At 39.4% G+C, this 13,097-nt stretch overlaps 1 long non-coding RNA gene across 1 annotated transcript in view; it reads left to right on the top strand.

Annotated features, from left to right (window-relative positions):
- Positions 1-13,097, top strand: part of LOC113612440 (uncharacterized) — an 87,329-nt gene that overhangs the window by 4,753 nt on the left and 69,479 nt on the right. Inside the window, exon 2 of the long non-coding RNA XR_003429853.1 lies at positions 11,950-12,022. This is a non-coding gene — a long non-coding RNA (uncharacterized LOC113612440). The remainder of the gene's footprint in view (positions 1-11,949; positions 12,023-13,097) is intronic.

Here is a 13,097-nt window from a genome sequence, read left to right as displayed (position 1 = left end):
CTGCTCTTTTTGGGTGGAATGTCCTATAAATATCAATTAAATCTATCTGGCTTCTGTTTACTTGTTTATTTTCATTTTGGATGATCTGTCCATTGGTGTAAGTGAGGTGTTAAAAGTCTCCCACTATTATTGTGTTACTGTCGAGTTCCTTTTATAGCTGTTAGCAGTTGCCTTATGTATTGAGGTGCTCCTATGTTGGGTGCATATATATTTACAATTGTTATATCTTCTTCTTGGATTGATCCCTTGATCATTATGTTGTGTCCTTCCTTGTCTCTTTTTTTTTTTTTTTTTGAGCTTTCTTTTTTTTTTTAACATCTTTATTGGGGTATAATTGCTTTACAATGGTGTGTTAGTTTCCTTCCTTGTCTCTTGTAACATTATTTATTTTAAAGTCTATTTTATGTGATACAAGTATAGCTACTCCAGCTTTCTTTTGATTTCCATTTACATGGAATATCTTTTTCCATCCCCTCACTTTCAGTCTGTATGTGTCCCTAGGTCTGAAGTGGGTCTCTTGTAGACAGCATACATATGGGTCTTGTTTTTGTATCCATTCAGCAAGCCTGTGTGTTTTGGTTGGAGCATTTAATCCATTCATGTTTAAGGTAATTATCAATATGTATGTTCCTATTATCATTTTCTTAATTGTTTTGTGTTTGTTTTTGTAGGTCATTTTCTCCTCTTGTGTTTCCCACTTAGAGAAGTTCCTTTAGCATTTGTTGTAAAGCTGGTTTGGTGGTGCTGACTTCTCTTAGCTTTTGCTTGTCTGTAAAGCTTTTGATTTCTCCATCGAATTTGAATGCGATCCTTGCTGGGTAGAGTAATCTTAGTTGTAGATTTTTCCCTTTCATCACTTTAAGTATATCATGCCACCTGCTTCTGGCTTGTCGAGTATCAGCTGAGAAATCAGCTGTTAACGTTATGGGAGTTCCCTTGTATGTTATTTTTCGTTTTTCCCTTGCTGCTTTCAATAACTTTTCTTTGTCTTTAATTTTTGTCAGTTTGATTACTATGTGTCTCAGCGTGTTTCTCCTTGGGTTTATCCTGTATGGGACTCGCTGTGCTTCCTGGACTTGGATGGCTATTTCCTTTCCCATGATAGGGAAGTTTTCGACTATAATCTCTTCAAATATTTTCTCTGCTCCTTTCTCTCTCTCTTCTCCTTCTGGGACCTCTATAATGTGAATGTTGTTGTGTTTAATGTTGTCCCAGAGGTCTCTTAGGCTGTCTTTATTTCTTTTCATTATTATTTCTTTATTCTCTTCCACAGCAGTGAATTCCACCATTCTGTCTTCCAGGTCACTTATCCGTTCTTCTGCCTAAGTTATTCTGCTATTGATTCCTTCTAGTGTAGTTTTCATTTCAGTTATTGTATTGTTCATCTCTGTTTGTTTGTTCTTTAACTCTTCTAGGTCTTCGTTAAACATTTCTTGCATCTTCTAGATCTTTGCCTCCATTCTTTTTCCGAGGTCCTGGATCATCTTCACTATTATTATTCTGAATTCTTTTTCTGGAAGGTTGCCTATCTCCACTTCATTTAGTTGTTTTTCTGGGGTTTTATCTTGTTCCTTTGTCTGGTACATAGCCCTCTGCCTTTTCATCTTGTCTGTCTTTCTGTGAATGTGGTTTTTGTTCCATAGGCTGCAGATTTGTAGTTCTTCTTGCTTGCTGTCTAAGAGGCTTAATGGGAGGGACTGGTGGTGGCTAGAGCTGTGTGTTTCTCTGGGGGGCAGAGCTCAGTAAAACTTTAATCCACTTGACTGTTGATGGGTGGGGCTGGGCTCCCTCCCTGTTGGTTGTTTGGCCTGAGGCAACCCAACACTGGAGCCTACCTGGCCTCTTTGTTGGGGCTAATGACAGACACTGGAAGGGCTCATGCCAAGGAGTACTTCCCAGAAATTCTGCTGCCAGTGTCCTTGTCCCCAGGGTGAGCCACAGCCCCCCGCCACCCGCCTCTGCAGGAGACCCTCCAACACTAGCAGGTAGGTCTGTTTCAGTCTCCCCTGAAGTCACTGCTCCTGTGTCCCGATGCGCACACTACTTTGTGTGTGCCCTCCAAGAGTGGAGTCTATTTCCCCCAGTCCTGTCAGAGTCCTGCAATCAGTTCCCACTAGGCTTCAAAGTCTGATTCTCTAGGAATTCCTCCTCCCCTAGCCAGACCCCCAAGTTGGGAAGCCTGACGTGGGGCTCAGAACCTTCACTCCAGTGCATGGACTTCTGTGGTATAAGTGTTCTCCAGTCTGTGAGTCACCCACCCACTAGTTATGGGATTTGATTTTACTGTGATTGCACCCCTCCTACCATCTCATTGTGGCTTCTCCTTTGTCTTTGGATATGGGGTATCTTTTTTGGTGAGTTCCAGTGTGTTCCTGTCGATGATTGTAGAGCAGCTAGTTGTGATTCTGCTGTTGTCACAAGAGGGAATGAAAGCACGTCCTTCTACTCTGCCATCTTGGTTCCTCTCTCTGTTTTTTTTTTTAATTTTTATTGGAGTGTAGTTGATTTACAATGTTGTGTTAGCTTCAGGTGTACAGCAAAGTGAATCAGTTATACATATACATATATCCACTCTTTTTTAGATTCTATTCCCATATAGGTCATTACAGAGAATTGAGTAGAGGTCCCTGTTCTGTACAGTAGGTCCTTGTTAGTTATCTATTTTATATATAGTAGTGTGTATATGTTCATCCCAATCTCCCAGTTTATCTCTCCCCGCCCCTTTCCCCACTGGTAACCATAGGCTTGTTTTCTACATCTGTGACTCTATTTCTGTTTCGTAAATAAGTGCATTTGTGCTGTCCTTTTAGATTTCACGTATAAGCAATATCCTATGATATTTGTCTTTCTCTGTCTCACTTACTTCCCTCAGTATGACAGTCTCTAGGTCCATCTATGTACAACCCTCAGAATGGGAGAAGATACTTGCAAACGAAGCAACTGACAAGGGATTGACGTATCTTTTATTTTTTAATGTTTTTATTTTATTTTATTTATTTTATTTTTTCCTACATTGGGTCTTCATTGCTGCCCGCGGGCTTTCTCTAGTTGCGAGTGGGGGCTACTCTTTGTAGCGGTGCATGTGTTTCTCATTGTGGTGGCTTCTCTTGTTGTGGAGCATGGGTTCTAGGCACACGGGCTTAAGTAGTTATGGCACATGGGCTCAGTAGTTGCGGCTTGCAGGCTCTAGAGCGCAGACTCATTAGTTGTGGCACACAGACCTAGTTGCTCCACAGCATGTGGGATCTTCCTAGACCAGGGATCAAACCTGTGTCCCCTGCATTGGCAGGCAGATTCTTAACCACTGCACCACCAGGGAAGTCCTGACATATCTTTTAAAATGGACAATGTTCAAGAGGTGGCTGGGCATTAGTGATGAATTGATCTCACATGACTGATTTCTTATTCCCTTTGATTGAAATTTAAGCTTAAATGCTACAGTGTAGCCGCACCCTTTCTTACCAGCCCTTCTCAGGAAGGCTCCATTTTATTTTGCTAGCAGTGCTAATTGCTCCCTATTACTCTGCCATTATGCTCCCCTTCCAAAATAAATAATATTTATGAAACATTGGAACAATAAATAACCTGTGAGTTTATTGTGTTTATTAAACACTGAGGCTTCCTTTCCAAATTGCATGGCTCAGCTCTGACTACTATTCAAGTAGAGCTATCATGCTTTCCAAACTGCCCTGCCAACTTGTCTTTGCATACAAATTTTTTTTCTTTGAGACTTGGAGAATAGCAATTAGGCAATTCCAGGTGGTGTGGTTACCAGAAGATAATCACATTTTAGAACCATCAGATGCTTCACACACACTGAGACTTCGTAACTCTCAGGGGTATGATTATCTCATCCCTGCTCTCCTTCATGCCATGTCAGTATCCCCTTCTGTTTTCACAACACTAACTTACAGATTCTTCAATCCCTTCCTCCCAATTATGTCCTTACAACCATATAATCATAATAAGAACAGTGTCAGAAAAAAACAACCATCACAAAAACCAACACAACACTGTACTAAGCCAACATTCTTGGGTTTTTTTCAACATTTAATTGCAGTATGTGTCATATTTTTCCAGTAATTCATTGTTTTTGGAAAACAGTGAAATTTGTAGACATCCAGAATCTAGAGGGATCAGATTTTGACATCCAGCTTTAGCCATATCTCATTTTTTCTCCATACTCACAACTCACCCTATTCCATACTTCCCCTAACATTTAGCACAGAGCATGGGCTAGAGTAGGTACACATTAATTGCTTTGTCTTGCAAGTGTTTCCAGTCACTTAATGTAATACAGCAATGCTTAAAATAGTAACTCTAAGCCTAAATGTCAATTATGTTCAGAAATATTTTCAAATGAGTCTCCATTTTATAACTGTGTTTCCTAAACTATATTCCATTATACCATAATGTGCCATAAAATGTTAATAGATAGACTGTACAAAATAAAGCTCCATGGTTACTCAAGTTTTAAAATCTCTGGATTAAATGAATTCCATTCTGTTAAAGGTTCTGAGACATTCTACAGTCCTGCATTTGGGACTTCCAAGAGTGATTTTTTTTTTCTATGAAGGGTTTCTAAAATGTATTTAGCTACAGAATCCTTTTTAATTTACATGTGCATTATAGGAATAGGCCTAAATTATTGTAAAACCCAATGAAATTTAATAGCTGAAATAAAATTGCTTAGTTTAGAGATTTATAGCCTGAGGTCCATACATTGGCTTCAGGGGATCAATGTTAGTATCTGTATTTTTCTGGGCTGAAACTTAAACTATTGTTTTTTTGCGTTTGTACTCCTATAGGATATATAACACAGATTAGTAAGAAATTAACTTCAGCTGGATGAGGGACATCTGGGAAGGCCTAATTGGAGAAGGTGTCATTTATGTTTGGCTTTGAGGATTTCAGAAGTCAGAGATGATAAGGAAAGAACATTACAGTAAAGGTAGACAACTTAAGTATATCAGAACAGTAAAATGCTGGGTATATTTGGAATATAGTGAGAGATCCCATTAAGTTTGAGGTTAGGTTGCACGTTGGCGCTTAGGATGCATGAGTGGTATAATGGGAAATAATGTTGAAAAACCACATTGGATCAGATTAAGAAGTCTTTGAATCCTATAACCAAGATTTTGGATTTTGATATTTCCATTTACTCATCTATAACCTTCAGTGGTCTCCCATTTTCTATATAATTTCCCATTTTAGAAAGTAATCTGTTAGTGATATGATAGATTAGGGGAAGAAGAAAATGATGACAGAAGTATAAATTCAATGAACCCAGAAGTTTAGGTGTAACGTGTTGAGGGCCCTAAATTTGGTAGTGGCAGTAAAACCAGAAAAGAATGGCTTTAGCTTTTTTAATGGCAAGTATAATTGACTATTGAGGATCCAGTACCATTAACTTTCCCTATCTTAACACACACTATCTAGACTTGTGCTGTGTAATATGTGACAATGTATATTTAAATTTAATTACAATTAAGAAAAATTAGAAATTCAGTTCCTCAGAACTAGTCATATTTCAGGTGCTCAAATATCTTCATGTTACCATATTGGACAGTACAGATAGAAACCATTTCTATATCTGGAGACTGTTCTATCAGAAAACTCCAATCTAGTCTATAAAACCTATGCAGAAATGTAGCAGCCTGAAATGGGTGATTTTTGGATAGCATAATTTCTGCCAATATTGGCCCTCATTGAATTCTGAAGCAGGAAAACCTGGTATTTAGTATCTCCAGCCACGCTTTCTGCCAAGTCAGTGCTTGCTTTCTCACTCCTGCTCTCATGCTACATGTCCCTTTCCTCTGTGTTCCCACAGCACTCTGTGCTCATCTCTTGGAGCACTTATGACACAGCTGAAACATTGATTTACTTGTCCTTCTCCTCCATGGTATTTTATCCCCAGCATCTAGCACAGTGGGTGACGCAAAACTTACAGAGGAGTTGCTCCATGAATTTCTGTGGATGAATGAATGAGATCTCAAAGCAGCATCATAATACATCATTAACAGGGGCATGGCATAAGATATTTTTAATTAGGGTGGTCTGTTAATTCTGCTTCTTAACATATTTCATGAACAACTTCTTATACCTAAGTTTTGTTTGCTATAAGTACCTTCAGAATTGGGTTTGAGGGCTTCCCTGATGGCTCAGTGGTTAAGAATCCGCCTGCCAATGCAGGAGACATGGGTTCGAGCCCTGGTCTGGGAAGATCCCACATGCCAAGGAGCAACGAAGCCCATGCACCACAACTGCTGAGCCTGCATGCCACAACTACTGAAGCCTGTGTGCCTAGAGCCCATGCTCTGCAACAAGGGAAGCCACTGCAATGAGAAGCCCACGTACTGCAAGGAAGAGTAGCCCCCGCTCGCCGCAACTAGAGAAAGCCCGCGCACAGCAATGAAGACCCAACGCAGCCAAAAATAAATAAATTTTTTAAAAAAAGAATTGGGTTTGAGTGGAGCGGCAGTGTGGAGTAGGTATAGTGTCCCTCCATAGGAAGGAGTTTACAGTCATAACCATTTAGAGATGAAGCTTTCCTGGAAGTCTGACAAACACGTACGGAAGCAGGAAAGTACAACTGATTTAGCATCTGGAAAGGCATGATCCATTCTTTTCCTACAGGCTATGAAGATGTATCAGATTCAATTTACTAGATGGGACAGAAGCAGGGCTTGCAAAGCAATGCATTGTAGCTAAGCATCCATATGGCTTTGTATTAATTAATTTCCTAGGATGATCATTTTGATTCTCCTTATAATGAAATAACAAATGTATAGAGATCAACTGAGTTGGCAAATAAAGAGATCACAAGCTTGGTTCCATAAAAGTGGAACTGGCTGACAAATGGAGAGGCTTGGGCACCTGGGATTACAGGTTAAACAGCAGAGCAAGTATGTGGACAAGATCGCTGTTTTTGGTAATTAAAGCGGGCCTGGTTAGTACTGGGCGGAACAAAGATGCCCTGCTTAGTTCTTTCATGTTTGCCTGAAACATAAAAAGCTCTCAACTTTTTTTCTCCCTGTAATCTGGTAGGCTAGCAATGCTTTCCCTGACAAATGAGGCTGTGTCTCTAGGTAAGCCTGAGTGTGGCTTCAGAATCTGATAGAATAATGGTTCTCCTCTTTGCTGGTCTGTTTCCTGAAATGCTTCCTCATTTTAAGTCTCCAATTCTTACATTTCTGTACCCCCTGTGAGAGCTCTATTCTCACTGTTGTCAGCAGAAGCAGTTGCTCAGTGTGGTGCAGCGAGCCTGATGGATGGCTTTAATTCACTGGTCCCAGACTGCCTTTATGATTGCTCAGGTCCTGGAGAGAGCTGGCCACTCAAGGCAGCAATCACTGCCTCTGTGTTTCAACATCTGCCTCAACAGCCAGAGGGCATGGAGATTGGAGCCATGGAGGAGGAATAGAAACAGATATTTCTCGTGATTTCTGCAGCGCTGGCGGATGGCAGAGTGGGAGAGAAGGTCTTAGCGTTATATCGTAACTGACCACAATCTCCCATTTGACATCATTTCAAGATCAGGATGAAACAGGGGTGGTCCCCTTGTCATGAAGTGACATCAGACAGAAAACACAGACAACTCTTCTCCAAATTTAAGTTTAGGAGAATGTTTAATTTGGATATATAGAGTGGGATATCTCCTTGAAAGAAAGGTCTCTGTCAGTTATAATTTCTTTACTATCCTGAGTCTAGGTTAAATTCTCCTCATTTTTATTTCCTTTTATTAATTAATTTTACTTACTTGTGTTACATTATTTACTGCTATACACACCCTTATTGCTACTCACAAATATGCCAGGAAAATGACCAACTGGCTGTAACTGGGCCAACTGTATAATACTGGGCAGGACCCTTCTACTCACTTAGCTTGTGTTTGAAGTGACTGAATTAGTAAGAGTGACAACTTACTCTTTAGGATGAGTTTATCAAACTACCTCCTTGTTGTCTAATTGCATATTACAGTTTAGCTTAGTGACATTTGTTATTTAAGAAGAATGTGGAGATGAGAGCAATTCATGACTAAACCAGAGTAGTGTTTATCATAAATTGGATCATCATAACCAGGCTATGGAGAGCACTTCATAGTTTACAAAGAATGTTCTCATCTCTGATTTTCATTGATTCCTCATGAGAGCACTATGGGAAAGATTGGTCTCAGGATTAATATTATTCTCATTTTACAGTGTAAGACTTGTGATTAAAAAAGTAGATCCCAGGATTTGGAATCAGTGTTTCTACAATTTTAGTCCTTTTAGCATTTCCAGCAGTTACACTGTGCTTTCCTAAGGGACAAACTTATAAATGAGGCTATATTGGCACTAGGCAAAATCTGGACAAAGAGCAAATTGAAGAATTCAGAGAGCTATCTCAGGCTCTTTCTAGCAGACCTTGTCTGGCTCAAAGTGTTTGCTTCTTCCTTGTCAATTGCTGTGACTCATGGCTCTGCAGAACTGCAGGCTCAGCATTGCCCCAAACTCTGGAACTCATCTGACCACAGGACAGAGGAGTTTCCATAGCTACAGGCAAACATTCTGGGACAATCATATTGCCCTTCTTGCTGTGCCAGCCTTGATCTCATGCCACACTTACAATAACTGGGCCTTGTTTCTGAAACAGCTACTCCCACCATTCTCCAGTTTTGTTTCAGAGCCTTATCTTCTTATTTTTAAGTTCCTGTTGTATAACCTGCCAAGCACTTCCAAGACCTCTAGTGGTCAACTCCTTTTGTGAATCAAGTTCTTTTGGGGAATGCAACTCTGCCCATTCATTTATGTATTTGTCTATGACTGCTTTAATGCCACAAAAAGCACAATTGAGTAGTTTCAACAGAAACCATATGGCCTGGAAAGCCTAAAGTATTTACTGTCTGGCCAATTAGAGAAAATGTTTGCTGACCTTTGCCCTAGGACTGTGCTATGCTTTGCTCTTGCAGTTTACATTCTCTGGTACTTGAGTCTTATGTTAAGCCTAGCACAGTGGCTGGGATGCTGAAGCCCAAAAGAGATTTCCCTTATGTCTGTTTGTATGCTGGCTTGCCTGCTCTAGCCTACACATACCATCTATCCCTGGATTCCCGCTAACTGTATTTGGCCCTGCTCTAGGCAGGACCCCATCACCTTATGTTTGTTTCCCTCTTCCCATGCTCACTGCTTGCCTGGGACACCATTTACATTTTTAACTGCCATTTAAACGAGTTCTACTTGTGGAATTAGGCTTCCTCCCCTACTCTACATCTGTGTCTGTTCTATCCTCTCAGAGCCTACTATTCAGTGTCCTGCAAGTCTCAATGGATAGATCGGTTTCCAAGTCCTGTCTCCTTCTGGTATGCTCATTCCAAATGAAGTCAGCTATATTCAGATTTCTCTGGGTCACTCTTCCTACTCATTTCTGGGAGAGAGCAGGACAGATTGAAGTTAGTTTAGACAAATTTCTCTTAGAGCCGGTACACCAGTATCTCCAATATATATAGCTCCAATACGGCAGGTTCTTGGGACCATAGGAGACGTAGAATCACATGTGCCTTAAAAAAATCCAGTTAAATTGAGATCTAAAAACATAAGGACCTGACCATCATAGGTGCTAGGCATACATGTATTTCCTTTTGGCCTTTTCTCATGGATGAGTATTATTCTCCACCCTCTATCCTCCCCGTCCTTATTCCTGGTAATGGAACTTGATACTTATTGCACAGGATCACCAAAGCTCCTCACTGAAAACAAACAGAAGCACATAAGTTTATAATTCAAAGCATGATTTGAGTTTTACAAGTAGTTTTCTACAACCTCACGCATCTTCGTAATTGTGTGATGAAGCACATTTGTATCCTAGTAGAAATTCTAACAATGAGCTGATTGTATAAAGTTTCCATGGTAGACAATCTTGAATTCATCAGAAGTAAATAATGTTCTCGGTGCCCTTAAATCAATGGAGTTGATTTAAAAACAAGTGTGTTTGCCCCATCGTCCCATTAAAGATGACTATATAGGTGACCACCATCTCCCCAAATCTGACACCGTATTGATTTTCCCTCCTGTTGGCTGCACACATGAATAGATGACATGTTTGCTCAGTGTGAAAAGTAAGTTTCACTAAGGTAACCATAGTTTCATTGTCTCTTTTGTGCATTTAATAACTTGGTGACCTGGTAAAGAGATTCAGATCACTGGCCTTTGTTCTTCTTATCACTGGGCTGTTTTCTCAATCTAACAGTATTTCTGAACACCTTTATTTTCAACACATTTAGAATTTAAAAACACCCTCTCCCCCACATGTAACTTTTCTAGTTTGGTTTGGTAAGAAAAAAAATTGTAGCTCCTTAAAGCAGAATAATATGTTATCTAAGTAAGAATGATATATTTTTTCTATTTCCCAGTTTTGTGGAAAATTTAGGCAAATCAAAAGTAGGCTAAAACATCATTTGTGAACCAGAATGTTTGGCACCTTTAAGATTGCTGAAGGTTTCTCTGAACTTAGAAATCATACTGAGGTGGACCAAGGCTTTGTAAAATCTTAAACAAAATCCCTGAATATTTGTATTAGGTACAGATCTTTCTGAACTACTTGGCATACATTTCTCCTTCCTATAGCAGATTTTGGGAATATTGAGCAAAGATCAAGGTTGGCTACTTATCAAACACTTCTATATAACTGTCTCTGAGTTGTAATGAAAACATAGAATTTGATTTGTGGGGTTGTGCCCACAGTGAGGTGTTTTCCTACAGGCCATTTAACATATGAAGAAGATTATTTTACAATCAGGCTTTTAGTTCTGATAAATATTGTGTTTGTTTGGAGATAGCTAGATGGAGAGACTTAGTAGCACACACTCAAGTCCTTTTCCTTTCTTGGATTGTAGATGTATTAGATGAGAAGGGATTTGGAGATTTTGCAGATGAGAGAACTGAGGCCCAGAGACAGAAAATCACTTGCCTAAGACAGTCATTTGGTAGACAGCCAAGAATTGAACCCAATTTAGTAGTTTTTCATTTGTACCATTTTACTTCCCTTCTTTTTTGTCCACTAGGTTTTATTTTGATAAGGTGATATGACAAGTAAGAAATCTCTGAAGACTGTATACTCTATCTGAATATTTACCACAGGATGTGGGTGAAATTACCTCATTTTACAGACAGATATTTGCCAGATCTCCTTCTATGGACTGGCTATTCTGGCCTTCCAATAACTTCTTTGATCTAGTTCAGAAAGTATTAAGCACTGGAATTCTTACAAGTATTCTGAACCAAGATGCACTTTGTAAGTTCACCTTTGCTAGAATGCAAATCAGTACAAAATGGCTCACTTAATTTATGTTTCTGTCAACAGTGTGTTTCTCCTGATTACCTGCCCAGACTATGTGAGGAGATGGTTGAGATTCTGAGTAGTCTCTATTTGTGTTGAAGAGGCCACTGGTAATTGCATACGTGCCTCCCTCTATCAACAGTCTTACTTAGTACATCACCTAAGAGAAGGTCCAAGATTATGGTCTGTGAATTTCAAGCACAATCATTTTTCTGTTTTATTGGGTTGGCCAAAAAGTTTGCTCGGGTTTTCTATGTTATGGAAAAGCCCGAATGAACTTTTTGGCCAACCCAATATTTGGAGAGAGGGCACCAGGAACATTTTGCTTTCTTTCTATTTTGTGTCTAAAATATGTATCTGCATGGAGCTGTACACTAATTTGTTTATTAAATATTTGCAGTAGGAATTACAGAAGTGGAAAGGAACATTTAGATGGCTGGTTTTCAAAGACATTTATTTCACCAGTAGCCCTTTTCTTACATACAGTGATAATGTGCAATATAGATTACTTGAAACATGGGTTGGGAATCTGGATTTCGGCCTACTTGCTCTCCTAATGTAAACATAATTTGTAAGTTTTACTGAGCTTTGAGATTTCTATGAAGAATGATTTTACAAATCTTTGTCTTATAGATTGGAGTACTAAGGAACAAACTGGTCTAAGGCCTACCAGGCGGTTAAGAGCACATTTGACACTGGGACCCAGGTATGAATTGATAACAGTTCAGAGCTCTTTATTCTACTTCTGAACAAGAGAGTGGGATGCCAGTGAATGAAAACTGAGATATCACATTTTGAATAATTGAGCAGCTCACAGTGCATAAATTAAAATGCTCATTGTTAAATTATTATGTAAAATTAAATAAATGCTGAGCCCATGACAATTATCACTTTCTACCATTATAAAAGCACATGATGAAACTTTTTTTTTAAGGAATTTTGCCTTTTTATTTTTTTAAATTTTATTTATTTATTTATGGCTGTGTTGGGTCTTTGTTTCTGTGTGAGGGCTTTCTCTAGTTGAGGCAAGTGGGGGCCACTCCTTATAATGGTACGCGGGCCTCTCACTATTGCGGCCTCTCTTGTTGAGGAGCACAGGCTCCAGACGCGCAGGCTCAGTAATTGTGGCTCATGGGGCTAGTTGCTCCGCGGCATGTGGGATCTTCCCAGACCAGGGCTCGAACCCGTGTGCCCTGCATTGGCAGGCAGATTCCCAACCACTGCGCCACCAGGGAAGCCCATGATGAAACTTTAAATACTTGGTGTCAATGACTTATTATCTCCTAAAGGAAAAGATGTATGTAACAATACAGAAAGTGTCACAACACAGATTATAAACTACCAAAAGTAAAACTAAATTTTTTCCACATTTGAAAGATTATGGAAATAATTTCAATTTGCTTATATTCAGCCTCATAAAAATTTTACTTATAGACTGACTTTCTCCACATCACCAAAATGAGCAGTACAGATTCATTACCATCTTTAATTAATATGTACTTCTTTTAAAATTAATTTTGATTGGAGTATAGTCGCTTTACAATGTTGTGTTAGCTTCTACTGCACAGCAGAATGAATCAGCCATATATAAACATATATGCCCTCCCTTTTGGATTGCCCTCCCATTTAGGACACCACAGTACATTAAGTAGAGTTCCCTTGCTATACAGCATGTTCTCATCAGTTGTCTAATTTATACATAGTATCAATAATGCATATGTGTCAATCCCTATCTCCCAATTCCTCCCACCCCACCCCTTTCCCCCGTGGTATCTATACAT

The sequence above is a fragment of the Aethalodelphis obliquidens genome, unplaced genomic scaffold, assembly GCF_003676395.1.
Source record: "Aethalodelphis obliquidens isolate GAN/ISIS:26980383/991018 unplaced genomic scaffold, ASM367639v1 scaffold77, whole genome shotgun sequence".
Classification (NCBI taxonomy): Eukaryota; Metazoa; Chordata; class Mammalia; order Artiodactyla; family Delphinidae; genus Aethalodelphis; species Aethalodelphis obliquidens.
The sequence above is the reverse complement of the archived record's forward strand: the minus strand, read 5'-3'. Positions and strand labels throughout refer to the sequence as shown.